A 13,758-nucleotide genomic window follows, 5' to 3' on the forward strand; every position below is an offset into this window, starting at 1 on the left:
TTTCATGTGCTTAATAATGGTCCTTTTCAATTTATAACTTTTATTCATAAGAAACAATAAACACAAAAGAAAGGAGAAATTCTGCATTAAATGCATGATGACTTTTTTTAATTCTGTAAACAATTATAAATTGAAAAAAGAATATCTTCTGAAATATCCAAAAATATCCAAAGAATTCCCAAGTTCTAATGATCTAAACTTCATTCTGAAACATTTGGAGATGTAATTAGGTATTGTGAATTTCCTGAATATGCAGCACAGACAATTGGCTTGAAATCAACTTGGCATATTTAAATTGTACATATTCTTTGAAGTATTTTATTGAACTAACAGAACATGTTTCAGGTCAATCATTATAGCCAATATTTAAAATAAACTTTATGTTGGGAAATAATTATCTATAAATATCTCACATTTCTGCATGATCTAGATCTTCTGAGCAAAGGCATTTACAGTCAGTTTAAGAATGCTTTTATATAAGGTAACACTGCAGAAGAGTAGAGTTTAGAGATATTTCCATCTCTTGAGATGTTCTGGAGTGATGAAGTCCTCTCTGGAGGTGATTCCTTACATTCTAGAGTAAAGATAAAGTCTCTATCTCCAGAACTAGATGAGCAGTTCACCAGAAGTTGTATACATAATCAGGATTTACTAATTCTAGGATTATTTATTTTGCGTGTACAGATACCATTCAACTTCCAGCACATCACCCTGTGGGGACTGGAACTCAGAGAACTGGTGCTACAAAGTTAACATCCAGATGATGCTTCTGCTGTAACTAATAAACTTTGTCTCTGACCTGGGTGTACTGTGATTTTACATGTATTGGTACCAGATGAATGTCTGTGTCCCCTCCCCCATCAAAGAAATTACATTTTTTATAAATATTAGGAAGTAGGATATTTGGAAGAGAATTAGGTCATGAGGGCCCCACCCTCATGGAACCCTCATGAATAGGATTAACACTCTTGTAAAGAAGAAACAGGAGAGCTCTCTCTCTCTGACTGCCACCATGGAGAGACACAATCAGAAGACAGTATCTGCAAACCTGGAAAAGAGCCCTCACCAGACACCAGATCTGCAAGCATCTTGATCTTAGATTTCCTAGACTCCAGAACTGTGAAAAATAAATTTCTGTTGTTTAATCCATTTAGCCTAGGGTAATTCGTTATAGCAGCCCAAATTGATTATATTTTCTAAACTATGGATTGGATTTATCTTTTCTAAAATTTCATTTAAATGGAATCATGTAGTATATAATTTTGTTTGGTTTACTTCACTCAAGATTATTTTCATTTGTGATTTCTGAGATCCAGACATGTTATTACTTATTATAACAATGCATTACTCATATTTATTGATTGGTATTCCAGAGTATAAATATTCTGCAATATACTTATGAATTCTGCTATTGAAAAACACCAGGGCTATTTCCCAGTTTGGAGCTACTATGATAAATCTACTATAAGTAGTTTGCAAGTCTTTGTATGGAAACACATTTTATTTCTCTTGGGTAAATATGTAGGAGTGGAATGATTTGGTTGCATGGTAAGTGTGTCATTAACTTTATGCAATACTGCCAAATTGTTTTCCAAATTGTTTGTGCCATATAAAATTCCACCAACAATTTATGAAAATTCCACATGCTTTTATCTTCTCTAAAACTCATGTTATTAATCTTCCTAATTTAGCCATTTCTAACAGATGCACAGGGATGTTTCACATGGTAGATATGGTCAATTTCCATTTGGCTTCCATTTCTATACTCTTCTATTCTCCTTATCCCTAAGAATGACAGGAATTGGAAAGCTAAAGCTATTTTTCCTAAACTCCCTTATGACTAGGCTTCTTAATACAGTTTATATTCTTTCACTAAGATTAATCATATCACATTTGGAAGGTATCAAGGAAGTGGAGACTACACTGGGATGGTGCAGTTGGACAAGCCGACTGGAAAGTAGCTGGATTCCATGTTTTTCTTTATCTTACCAGATTCATGGGTATGGAGAAACTATGATATCAAGTGATCAAGAAAGCAGTTAGTTCCTAACCTCTGGGTTGCAGCTATTGTAGTGTATATTCTTGAAATCAAAAAAAGTGGTGACTTCCTGACTTTCCTTTCTTTAGGCATCCAGTGATTTTGAAATCACTTAATCTCAGTATTTTTCTGCTTGGAATGCCTAGAGTCCTTTCTGTTACCTGAACTCTGATTAATTCAATAGACATTAAGAAAGAGAAAGAAGTTTTAAACAAAATGTCTGTGAAATACAGACAAGGAATTTTTTTTTTATTTTTTATAAACATATATTTTTATCCCCAGGGGTACAAGTCTGTGAATCACCAGGTTTACACACTTCACAGCACTCACCAAAGCACATACCCAGACAAGGAATTTTACGGGGGAATTGGTTCAGCATTCTAAACCTCTTCACTTTAATTCTCAGTGAGAACTGCTTAATGTCATGTTATCACAAATAATTTCTTAACAAAGATCTGTTGCCCATATATTAGTGATGGTAATATTTATTGAGAGTTTACTATGTACTAGGCACTGTAAGAATCAATGCAGTTAACCTAACTAACTAACTAACCTAACTAAACTAACTAAGTTATTACAAACTTAGGTTAGTCATAGTACAGACACTGTTATCTTAAATTCATTTTAGCATTTCCTACATTGTACCAGAAAAGGATTTAAACCTAGGTCTGTCCAAAATAAATTTATTTTCACCAATTTCACTTCTACCATGTTGCCTCTCTGACAAAATTTGTCACGAATTACCATTTTCTACCTCACTGGGAAAATAGATATTCACTCTCCCAAGTCCTTGGTCTTAACCTACAAAGTTACCCACTTCTGACTTCCTTTCTTCTTTTCAAGGTTGTAATGGAAATCATCGCTTTCTCTTTCTATTTAAGAAAAAACCTATTAGAAAAGTTATATGTAGTTATTATTATATAGTTATAATATTAGTAGTTGTATATTATACTTTATATTATATTATATATATTATATAGTTATAACATAGTTATAATCCAGCAATCCCTCTTCTGGGTATATGTCCAAAGGAAATGAAATTATTACCTCAAAGAGTTGTCTGCACACGCATGTCCACTGCAACACTATTCACAATAACCAAGCTAAAGAAGTGACCTAAGTGTCTGTTGATGGATGAATGGCTAAAATTGTGATATACACATACAATGCAATATTATTCAACCTTTAAAAAGGAGATTCTGGGGGTGCCTGGGTGGCTCAGTGGGTTAAAGCCTCTGCCTTAGGCTCAGGTCATGATCCCAGTGTCCTGGGATCGAGTCCCACATCGGGCTGTCTGCTCCGCGGAGAGCCTGCTTCCTCCCCTCTCTCTCTCTGCCTGCCTCTCTGCCTACTTGTGATCTCTGTCTGTCAAATAAATAAATCAAATTAAAAAAAAAAAAGAAAAAGGAGATTCTGCCATATGCAACAGCATGGAGGACATTATGTTAAGTGAAATAGTGCAAAAAGAAAAATACTGCATGATGTCACTTATATTCGAAATCTAAAAAAACTTGATTCACAGAAGCAGAAAGTAGAAAAGTGGGAGAAATGAGAGATGTTGGTCAAGGGATGCAAAATTGCAGTTGTGTAGGATCAATAAGTTCTAGAGAGCTAATGTACAGCATGATGACTACTGTTAATACCACTCTTCTGTATATTAGAAATTTGTTTAGATTTCAAATGCTTTCATCAAAAAAAAAAAGTTAGCTATGAGAAGAGATGGATATATTAATTAGCTTGGCTGCCGTATTCATTTCACTATATATGTATATACCAAAACATCATGTTGCATACTTAAAGCGTATAATTTTTACTTATAATGTCCCTATTAATCATATATGATTAAGTGAGAGACCCAAAACTCAAAACAACAGTGAATAAAATAAAGTTGATGTGTATTTCTTCACTATGTCGAGTTTGGATATAAGAACTCCACTCAGACTCCTTCAATCCTGCTATTCCACTAGACTGGGCATAAAGTTTTCACTTTATGGTTGAAGACAACAGCTCAAACTCCACCCATCTTTTCTATATACTGATCAGCAGGAAAAAGGAAAGGCTAAAAAGCAAAATGGCATCTTCCTCATTCTAAACATATATGCTAAAAATTGCACACACATTTCTGCTTAGAGTCTATTGGCCATAAACTAGCTATCTTTAACTGTAAGGTGGCTAAGAAATATAATTTTTTTCCTGAAGTCACAAGTCCAGCTAAAAATTAGATTTTCTTAATAAGTAACAATTGTAAATTAGTTCTTAGAGAACTAGTGAAAACATCCATGCACTCAATCTCTTTTCTATATTCCATTTTACCTTCTAAGAGATTCATTCTATAAAATATATATAAATCCATCATAAAATATAAGGTGTTTGATGACCTGTGTCATGTAACTCTTTTGTCTCAATTTCTGCCACCATCATCTCAAATCTCAAATTCTCCCTCACCTCCAGACATGGGTAATCCACTGTTTTGTAAAACTCTCGGTGGATCACTGAAGGCTCCATCAGATCAGCTGTGCTGTAGGTAAGAACCACTACAAATAACACTGAATAAAGAACTTACGGGAATTCAACTCTAAGGAGGAATGGAGGTAGTAAAGAAGTCCATGCAAGACTATTGTCTCTGAGTCTGAGGATGAGCCTGAAGAAGTATGACTCTTGGTCTAGAGGTCAGGAAAAAAAGCTGAAAGAAAGATGAAAGATGAAAGAAAACAATGAGAAACCATGAGAATAAGCTAGAACTTACACCCGTCTCTAGCCTCTGCTGTCAGCTTCAATGCTAGGATTGCCCTGAAGGAAAAGCTAATCCTCTTGAGCATAGACCTGTTCATGTGCCCAGCACAGGATTCAGAGAACCCACAGGAGAAAATCCAGCAGGAAAGAAAGGAGCCACATGCCTGTGTGTTGACCCTTGCCAGCAAAGTAAGCCAACACTGCCACGTGCTCAGTGTCCCAGACCAACTTCTAAAACAGAAAACACTGTCACTGCTCGCTCACTTCTGCCTGCCAGATCACATGCAAATTCATCTTCTTGTCATCCATAATCCTGAACAATGCTGGGAAGGGGATGTTTGGAAAGGGAGTTAGAGCTCAGCTTATCTGGCACAGAATAGACCTGTCTGTGTTATTTGGATCTCATTTTTAAAACATACTTCTTCAACTCCTAAGACAGGCTAATTACTAAAATGTGACTCTGTGGTACTTCTCTTATTTTCTTCAGTCATATTCAGGGTTTGGGGGGTTTGGGGTTTTCGTTTGTTTTTTATTGATCACATCTGCCCCCACAAAATGAAAAAAATTAAACTTTTCAGTTGGAAAAATGCACATATAAGTTTTTCACTGTAAAAAAAAAAATAGCTTTTGAAATAGTCCCTTCAAAGTTAAAGATTTTCTCCATCTTCTTCCACTTAGAAGCGTTTTTGGAATTTATGGAATTGATTTCATTGAATGATTTTGTTTGCACAATTTTAAGAAATAACTTTGACGGTTTCTATATACACAGAAGCTTTTCTTTCCAGGAGGTAACTTCTGTGAAGGAAGATAGTAAAATGGAGGCCAACATGGTGAGTTATTTATGAATCTCGACCAAGCAAAAAGGCCTTGGATGTTCGTTATGCACTAGATTTTTATCTTCCCTCACACGTCTTTACTGAATAAATAATGTTGTAAGCTATGGAGTATTTTCTTTAATTTTTAAAAAATTTCTATCTTTATTATTTAATAGGACTAGAAGATATGAACAAATATGTCAAGATAATCACCAAGCAAAATCAGTTGAGTTCTCTTTATCAGGGTATCTTTTCTATACCTGTAGAGAAAGTATTTCTAATGAAAGGAAAAATACAAAGGACAAAAGGTATACTTCCTACATAAAAATTAAAGGATTTTCAAAGTTTTTCCCAACACACCTGTTTTCTCTCTACAGAAGTCTCTGTACTTGTTGAATGTAATTATAAGTAAAATGAATTTTAAGTAATTGTAAGTTAAATGAATTGTTAGGATGAATTGTATATGAGAATATACAAAATATTAAACCGAAACACAATTTAGTTTTTTTTTCTGGAAAAATTTTATCATTTTTTTTCTGACTTGCACTTCAGAAGTTTTTTAATGTATCAAAATATTAGTTGGTTTTAAATATTATATGAGCTAACAAAGAACTTGACTCTCAACTGTGCCTCTCCTGTCATCAAATGTGAAAGGCCCCAGTTTTTTCATGTTGGCCACATACTGAGTGAAGTGTTAATTTGGAATCACCCTGTCCTATGCTTAGCAAGAAGTTAATATCAAGATGGTTTTTCATTTTTGAAAAATGAACTGTGATTTTTAATAAAAATACATCGAGCATTATTTATCATATTTGACAAGCTACTGAGATAGCTAGAGCAACATTTAGTGATGTCACCAGATAAAGATTTAGGTAATATTCTTTAAAAATAGGAGTCCCCGGTGAATTCTAAGGACTTCATACTGTTTGTGATTGTTAGTTTTGCCTGTACCTCTGCAAAATGGTAAAAAGTGATTCAGTTAATTAAAGAGCTATCAGCCAACTGAAATTCAGAAAAGCTACTAATGGTAATTAATTAAATTTTACCTTTTTTTCTTAGTGTATTATGTACATTGACTAAGATGTAAAACTAAAACAATCAGCATAATGTACTTTTTAAGTCAACAAAATATTCTATCAGATTTAAGAGAAATAAAAAATTATTTTAAAAAATGTAAATCAAATGAAACATTGAAGTATTTATTCTTTCTCAATAGTATTGCTTTTAGAATCCAATGCATAAAGGCAGGGCACTGAGCTGTCCCACAGATCTGCCTCTTGCTTCAACAGTGTCTGGACCCAACAGACCCAGGATGCCCCTTCTAGCAGCCTGAGACCACCCTCCCACCTTTTTTCCAGTCAAAGCCTTCAGAGCCATCTTCTTGGCCACCTTCTGCCTCCAGGACCAGCGAACACCCTATTTTGAGTTTAACTCCTTATTACCATCAACCATGATCTCTCAGATTTTTCGGAATTATTCCACCAAGGGGGAAGCTGCCATCAACTACCTGGCCTCCTACATCTACCTCTCTCTGGGCTTCTAGTTCCACCAGGAGGATGTGGTTCTGCAGGGCGTGCCCCTTGGTTGAGGAGAAGCACATGTGCTCTTGAAGATGTAAAACCAGTTCAGCCTCTACACCCTCTCCCAGGATGTGCAGAAGCCATCTTGAGATGAATGGCATAAAACCTTGGATGCCATGGAAGCTGCCCTGGTTCTGGAGAACCTGAACCAGGCCCTTTGGGATCTGTATGCCTTGGGTTCAGTCCACACACACACCCATCTCTGTGACTTCCCAACTACTTCCTAGAGGAGCAGGTAAAACTCATCAAGAAGATGGGGGACCACCTGTCTAATCTCTGTAGGCTGGCTGAGCTGGGCAAGGATCTCTTCAAAAAGCTCACCCTCAAGCATGACTAGGAGCCTCTGAAGCCCAGCAGTCTTTCAGGGAACCCTCTGGCATCCCCCCAGTGTCTGGGCTTGGGCCTGAGCTTCTCCCTAAAGCCATTAAGCAGCATTTTAACTACCTTGGAGTTAACTACCCTCTCACAAATGCTGGACCAAATGGAAACAATAAAGCTTTCTGGAGCCAAGAAATAAATATATAAATAAGCAAAATTTTAAAATAACAAAATAATGATGATTTAGAAATAATAAAATCTGATGGAAAAATTATCTTTCTGTCTTTGTTTTGAATTATAAATTAGAAGCTCACATTCCAGAAGAAATAACACTATTATATATTTTTAAAAAAAAGTTCTAGACATGAGTAAATCTGGTTGTTAAATTAGAGGAAACCATCTAGGGAGACCTAGGCTGCTGGAGACCTAGACCTTTAGATTTAGATATATCTAAATATATCCTCTAAATGGATTGCACTCACAAGTGAGAATTACCAAGCATCCAGACATTGTCAGAAAAAGACAGATAAATGGAAATACTCAAAGTTAAGTAGGAAAGACAATCTTTCCATCTTTTCTTTTTGTGGTGATATACTACTTGAGATATGCCAAGAGCTATAATGCTACACATGGGATAGAGTTATTACCTACATCCTGCCACAGGATTTAGGAAAGTTTTAAGGATAAAGCAGAATTCGAAAGGGTAAAAGAGATACAGGTTGGGAAGGAGAGAAAGATTGGGACAAGAGGATCACACATTTAGCAGAAAAAGAAGGGCCAAATGAATGTGACTTATTACCACGTTATTATGCATCAAAGGCCATACAACATAAGATACATTTCTTTTTCTGCTAAACCAAAACAATCTCAAAAGAGTTTCCAACTCACAGGAAAGCCTCAGTGTAACATATTTAAAATAGAAAGAATCTATAGTTATTTTACAAGGCCAGAGTTTTAATGCATCAAGTAAAAAAAAAAAAAAAAAAAAAAAAAAAAACCTAAAGAAAGAATGCCAACTAGCCCAGAGAGAAATCAGTCATATCACAAACATGTGGTCATTGGATCTGATTGGGGAAATCTCAGTTCGAAAACTGCTATGTATTTTATTATGTTATATAGGTGATCTCAGCAACTTGAGACCAGATTAGCTTTACCAAAAGTTTCCTTCTTTACTGCCCAAATCAAATCAGTGATAGTGGATGGAGAACCTGCTAAGCAGACCCAAATGCTCTGTTCTCTCTACATGTTAGTCGATAAGCAGAAACATTTTGTAAACCCACCTGGAATGCCTTTGATGATGAAGACTGTTGCTACATCTAGTAAAGGATGGAAATCATCCTTGTTCTTCAGAAACTTTTGTATTAGAAACTTCTACAGAAACTTAGAAATTTCTCCACTGGATCTACATTCTTTAACCACTGGGGAGCTTCTTTTCTTTTTTTATTTTTCTCTTTTTTTAAGATTTTATTTATGTATTTGAGAGAAAGAGACACACAGATTCCATGCTGAATGCAGAACTTAATCCCAAGACCCTGAGATCATGACCTAAGCTGAAATCAAGAGTTAGATGCTTAACCGAGTGAGCCACCCAACCACTAGGGAGTTTCTTGAAGTCAGGGTCATGGCTACTGCAAATGAATATTCCACAGATGCCTAATAGCATGACTTGAACACACCCAAAAATTGTTGTATGTTGAATGAATGTACAAATGAATCTTCTGGCCTAAATTGTGTTCATATGACTTAAAGCATAATGATGAGAAAAGCTTGCATTATGAATAAAAGCAATACTCTTCCTTTCATTCTGCCCTAGTGGCAATAAGATACCCAGACAAAGATGGCCTTTAGACTACCTGTCTGACCATATGTGCTGGCTTCAAAACACATCCTACAAATGTTCAGAATAATAAGAGTTTGCATCCTACTAGGAATATTGAAGGAGATAAAAATCATTCTACAACTAAGTGAAAGTTTCAGTGGGTGGCTCTATTTTAGATAAACAAGGAAATTCAGATGGAAGAGATACATCTATGTTTACAGATTTTTAATACCTGAGTGAAGAGTCCAGAATATTCCTTGTTTTCTTATGAAGTCATCCTGACATCAATAGTGCTATACTCAAAAAATGTTAAATTTAATTTCAGGGAAGAAATACAAACTACCATGGAATATAATATAGCAATGAAATAGAAAACAGCAACAAAAAAGAGGTAGTACAAAGTCATAAGAAGCTTATTCAAGGAAGTGGGACTGGGATGAGACCTTGAGAAGTAAGTAATATTTGAGTGACCTGGGATAGGGATGAGTATATTTCATAAAAATACAACTGTCTTCAAAAAAACAAAGTTTAGCATTTGCTTTGTTACACATGCTTCTGATAGTTTCTTTAGTCCCACTCTAGAAATTGAATCTTTACTATTCCTGCATCCCCTCATTTTATGCCCCATCCATGTTGCGGGGGGGAGCCCCTTTTTCCTGATACCCCTCAGTTCTAAGGTACACCAGAAAGTTTTCAAACTGTGTTTTAAGCTGATATTTTAGAGCTAAACAGGACTTCAGAGATAATACAGTTTAATCTCTTTATTTTACAAAGAAAAAAAGAAACATCTGGAGATAAAAGAGACTTTTTCCAAATCACATAATAGTTAGTGGCAATTCAGTCTAGAACATAACCTCTAAAATCCATTTGGTGGAAATGTATAACACTGGTTGTTCAGAATGAAGGGCTTGCTGCCACCCAACATCAAAGAAAATGCAGTGTGTTGGCTTGTAGCTTCCTTTTCTCTTACTAAAAACCATTGTTGATAAGAGACAGAGCAGAGACTGGGTTGGGTCCCCCTCAATCCTGACTGTAAAATCCAGTATTCTTGGAGAGCTGAAACCCAGTGCCTCTTGAGTAGCTTATCTTGGAGGAATGTGGAAGCAGGAGGCTAACCAAAGGAGGGCCTTGACTAAAGATCGGTGAAGACCATACCTAACCAGTTTGCGCCAACATCGACCCCAAGGCCAACATTTCACTGACTTTTTCTTCATTATAATACTAAAAATTATGCCCAGGGTGGAGAGATAACATGCAAATGAGACACCATTGCATATTCTGTCCACTGTGCCTGTGCACCCAACTTCCGACATCTCTACCTGTCCTACATGCTCCGATGTCACTCCTTTCCTGCCTTACTTAGCCTCTTTCAAACAATTGCTGGCCTTTGTTCGGAGAGCCAGCATGAAGCTCCCTTTTCTTTATTTTGTCTCCTTTGTGCTGGAGCATAACCCTCAATAAAACCCTTGCCTGGAAACTCCCTTTTGGCCCCAACTTCTATTGCTTGGAGAGCCCAGGACCAGAGCAGGTAACAATTATATTCTGATAAAATTAGTGATATTATTATTATGTGGTACATACCAATTTCTTGCAATTATTTCTTTTCTAGACCCTGGTATTCTTCTATCAGTATTCAAGAATGAAATTTATAAAAGTCCAGAGGTTTTAATGTATGTTTTTCAATTATGATTTGATACAGTTTCTCTGTATCAGTGTATAGATTAATATTTCAGGCATACCCTCTGTTCTCCTTATTTGTTATATCTAAGGAGAAATAGTTATACTATTTTAATTAGCTTCATCCATCTGTGATGCCATTGCCTAAAGAATTTTTGCTTATTACTTTTGTCTTATTCTGTAATTCTTAAAATATATATAACTTATTGGCTAAGTTTTATATAATTTTCACTTTATTCCTTACCGGTGCCTTCATATTAATTTGTGTTTTCTTCACTTAGACCTGGAATATTTCTATTTCTTCTCTGTACCTGAATTGAATACTATATGGATTAAGCAGAAAATAATATATCTGTCTATGGAACATCTACTGAAAAGCTTTCATGTTACTCATCCTTACAAAAGCATGCCAAATTAATTATGAAAACAATTGGAGATTATGTTTTTATACTACAGCTGCATAACTCTAGCAAGTCATGGCCTTGTCCAACAATGAGAACAGCCCTATTCCAAGGAATTCCAGGGCAAACATGACTATGTTCTAGCAACCACTCACATAAACCAGATATTAGTCCCAATGAAGCCAAAAGCTCACATAATTGTCTACATATTAGAAAATTAGATTTGGGAAAATGATTTGAGTGCTCATACAATCTGTACAATATTTTAAAAAGCTTTGAGAAAAAAATAGACTTTATACAAGAAGAAAAAGAAGTCATAGAGATGCCTTTCTCGTATGACAGAGATAGTCATTACATGCATTAAAACATAAGAAAGCTAAAAATCTCCAATCCCATCTTTATTTAAAGTTTAGAGATAGGGTGCCTGGGTGGCTCAGTGGGTTAAGACTCTGCCTTTGGCTCAGGTCATGATCTCAGGATCCTGGAATCGAGTCCCGCCTTGGGCTCTCTGCTTGGCAGGGAACATGCTTTCTCCTCTCTCTCTGCCTGCCTCTCTGCCTACTTGTGATCTCTGTCAAATAAATAAATAAAATCTTTAAAAAACAAAAAAAGTTTAGAGATAATATTTTATGAGTGATCCAGTGGTCAACTGAAGCTCACCTAGAGTCCACCTCTTCATTTTAATACTAATTGAAGTCCCCAGTCTCTTATCTGCAATTCTGATATCTAAAGCCTCAGAAAACTGAAAAAAAAAAAATCTATATAATTTATTTTGAGGCAGTGTGAACACATACACAGTCTGAATTCATTTAAGCTGGCTCACATTGTTATAAAGTTATTAATAATAACTTTTATTTGTCCTACCTTGTATGAATATTCACAGATATCCCTGCAGAAATATTTTATTAATGTGTTTGCTTATCCAATGCCACTAGTCTCTGCTGTTGGTATTACATGATAGACTACATTACTCTTCTAAAATCTAAGTATATTTGAATTCAAAACACATCTGGCTATAGGACATATGTTAATATTTTTAATTTATGTAGCAATATGTAGTTTTCAAATCATTTTTACATGTATGCCATCCTCTTGAAAATGTTGAAAGTTATATACATTTTCAGATTAAGAAATTAGATTCAGGATAGCTTGGTGACCAATCCAAGATTATGAAGGCAGAAATAGCCAGACCTTGAATCTATGACTGAATTAAAGTTCAGTCAATTGATTTAATTTAATGAGTGCCTACTATAGACTACCTACTGCGTGCTCAGGTTCTCTCCACTTTCCCAAATCCGACTCATTATCTGAAGTTGTTTAGTATTTGAGGAAAAAAATCTACTCACAGAGTTTAAGGGAAAGTTTCTAACTTTGGCAAATCTCAGTGATTATTAAAAGTGGGCTTAAATATAAATGAAGCTGGTGATCTTCCCACTTTGTCATGCAAATGTTGATTCTCATACATTGTCTATCTATTGAAATCTCTCTTCATTATGAATATTTATAATGTTTTTAGTTAGCAAACACACTAAACCCTTAAAAAAAAGTTTTCCCATTCTGAAATGAATATATGATTAATTTTAGGAAAGTTCTGTTCAGTCTGTCTCTGTAACTATATTTTAAATTTTTCTCATGTTTCCACCTAAGACAGACACTGCATTTCAAAGTATGAAAGTTCATTTTGTTGGCTCCTATAAAGTTTTTCTTTTCTTTTAATGGAAAGTATACCACTTAGGTATACATTTTTGTGTAATGGCCTCTAAGGAAAACGTTCCAGTCTCAACAGTGAGTTGATCAATTTCCTAAAGACAGCAAGACATTCTTCCAGAACAAGAGTTCACCTAACATCTATGCAGTACTCCCTGCTTCTTGTTCCACAAGTACGTGAAGCCCAGCTGACTGCTCTCAGATAGCCTCTGCATCTCCATCACAGAATTCCTGAGTTAGAAGTACCCTTGGAGAACACTGACCGGTCACATAAAGAAGTTAGCAAGTAGAAGCATCTGAATGAAACAAAAACACTCAAGCCAAGAACTTTTTGAAATAAAAGCAATATTGTCTTCTTAAACTCAAACTACTAAATGGAGTGGGATGGGGAGAAGCACAAAGAATGGACATTTAGTAGAGTAATTTGGGGAGTCCTAGAGCTAAAGACAAGAAAAACATTCTTATCTTTTTCTTTGCTTTTTTCCTAAGAGAAGCCTGTTGAAATATAAAGCAGAATCCAGAAATAGAAAAATTTAAAAATGCCATCATTCTTAATGAGCTAGCTATATTATGGATGAGAAAAAATTGGATCAAAAATGGGTTGGGTTAAAAAAGATTTAAAAAAAAATGGGTTGGGTTTAGAAACAACCAAGCAAAACTGGAAAGCAGG

The 13,758-nt window shown here is 35.4% G+C and overlaps 1 pseudogene; it reads left to right on the plus strand.

Annotated features, from left to right (window-relative positions):
• Nucleotides 1–7,036: 7,036 nt before the first annotated feature.
• LOC132013191 (ferritin light chain-like) lies at nt 7,037–7,503 on the plus strand (annotated as a pseudogene).
• The last annotated feature ends 6,255 nt before the right edge of the window (nt 7,504–13,758 follow it).

Source organism: Mustela nigripes, chromosome 3 (assembly GCF_022355385.1).
Source record: "Mustela nigripes isolate SB6536 chromosome 3, MUSNIG.SB6536, whole genome shotgun sequence".
NCBI lineage: Eukaryota > Metazoa > Chordata > Mammalia > Carnivora > Mustelidae > Mustela > Mustela nigripes.